This window comes from Nestor notabilis, unplaced genomic scaffold (genome assembly GCF_000696875.1).
Source record: "Nestor notabilis isolate BGI_N333 unplaced genomic scaffold, ASM69687v1 scaffold23618, whole genome shotgun sequence".
Classification (NCBI taxonomy): Eukaryota; Metazoa; Chordata; class Aves; order Psittaciformes; family Psittacidae; genus Nestor; species Nestor notabilis.
In genome coordinates, this window is record NW_009941815.1 from 15,324 (window position 1) to 17,491 (window position 2,168).

Consider the following 2,168-nt stretch of genomic DNA (forward strand, 5'->3'; position numbering starts at 1 on the left):
GCCCGTCCCCGTGGGTGCCCCGTGGGGAGGCTCTTTGTGCAGGATTTGCATTCGTGGCTCTGCAGGAAGAGCCCAGCCCGGCCCAGCCGCTTCCTCCCCGCCAGGGGCCCGGCTTGGGGGTCCCGGCACCGGCACCCGCAGGGACACGGATGGGGGACGGGGATAGAGGGACACGGTGAGTGGGGAACTGGGGTTGGGGGGACAGCGGCCTGGCCCCATGCACATCCCCCTGCATGCATAGAGCCCCCACCCCACTGCGCTGCCCCATTCATGTGTACAGCCCGTTTGGTGCCCTGCCTCACTGCACAGGCATGGCCCCCCAATGCTGCCCTGCTCACACGGGGTGTGCGTCCTCCCCGCCCAGCCCCCGCGTTGTGCCCATGTGTGTCCCCGCTGTTGCGCAGCCCCCCCATGTACACAGCCTACTGCACTGCATGTGGGGGTCCCCAGTGTGCACTACCTGCATGCGACCCCTCATCGCACTGCCCCCGGGGCAGTCCCACCAACTGTGTTGCCACACTGCCCCCATGTGTGCCCCTACCCCTAATGTTGCCTCCCCATGGCAGGTTGCTCCCCCCACTTTGGGGTACTGGAGGTCCCTAAAGCCCGAGGGCTGTGGCATGGGCAGCAGCAGCACAGCCGGGAACATGAGCAGGGGTGTTTTTCCATGGTCCCCATGTGCTATGCCAGAGGGATGTCCCCATGCGGGACACCTCTTGGTGCCAGTGATACCCCTGCCCCATCCTCCTGCTCCTCCAGACACTCTCCCGGCTTCTTTGGCCACCACCCCAGACCAAGCTGATGATTTTGGGAGGCTGATGGGCATCAACAGCAGGTCACCATCCCTGGCTGCAAGTGCCAGCCCTGTATCACCCCATCACCTGCATGGGCACCCCACGGCCGTGCTTAGCACTCTGGATCAGGCTGCCCCACATGGGTCCCCATCCCCATGCGCCATTGTCCCATGCAGATTGGCCCCATGTCCCCACCATAACCAGGAGCTCCAGCTGTGGCCCCCAGCACCTGTGACTGCAGCTTGGGACAGTTTAGAACCCCTATTTCCGAAAAGGGCAAGCATCGAACCCTTCTTGCACCCTCCTTTGGTTTCCTGCTGCATTTTAGAGGCTTCCTGCCCCCCCGCCCCCCCGCCTGCACATGGGGCACTGGGGATGGTTCACATTCCCTCCCAGTTACAGCAAGATGTGTTTTCCTGGGCTGGGAACAGCCCTCGGGTGGTGGCCGGGAGCGTCTTTTCCTCTAATTGCTTCTTTTCGGGTTTTTGGGGGCATTTCTGGGTTTTTCCAATGGTTTCAGTCGTCCTGCTCTGGGGAAATTCTTCCCTTACAAAACTCGGAATTAGCCAGAAACCACCTCTTGGCATGGCCGCTCCTGGAGCCTCTGCCCATGGTCCTCGCGAGGGGACTCCAGCTTAGAGCCACCCCGGTCCCGAGAGCAGGTCCCTGTGCTCTGTGCCAATGGACATCCCCCACCTGAGCTCCTGCACCTTCGTGACACAGAATTCCCCACCGCTGCAGGGATTTGTTAGGCAAATCCCAGGCCAGCCACAGGGGGGGCACATCCGGCTGCCCAGCACGGGGGTACAGAGACTTTGTGGGTCCAGGCTGGGGGGGGACCCTGCTCAGAGCATTCCGTCCCCATGGGGATGTGGGGACCTTCGTGTGCATCACAGCCAGGGTGGGATCTGTGATGCCAGAACACCCTTCCCAAACCTTCCGCCACCCTGGTTTTGGTCCTGGGCAGCTGCTGTCGCAGGGAGGAGGTTTACCCAAAGCCAGGAGCTTGATACACCGTCAAAAGGTCACTCTGGGGCTGCTCTGGCTTTTCCAAATGGGCTTGTTCCTCAGGGAAAGCCTGGGCAGGGTGGTGCGAGGGGGATGCCGGGGTTTCGTTAGGGCTGGAAGAACACTGAGCTGCAGGTGGGGAGGCTGTGCCATGACAAGCTGGGCTCAGAACCCCCCCGACGCTTCCTCCTCCTGCCCCTCAGTGCAGCCGAGAGAAGAAGTGGTTTTTCCTGGGGAGTTCCTGCGCAGCGAGGGCTCGGGGCACACGCGGCATCGCTTCTCGAGGCCGGTCCCACAGCCTGGCCTGGCTGTCCCCGCGTCCCCACTTCCCTGTGCCCCACTTCCCTGTGCCCCACTTCCCTGTAC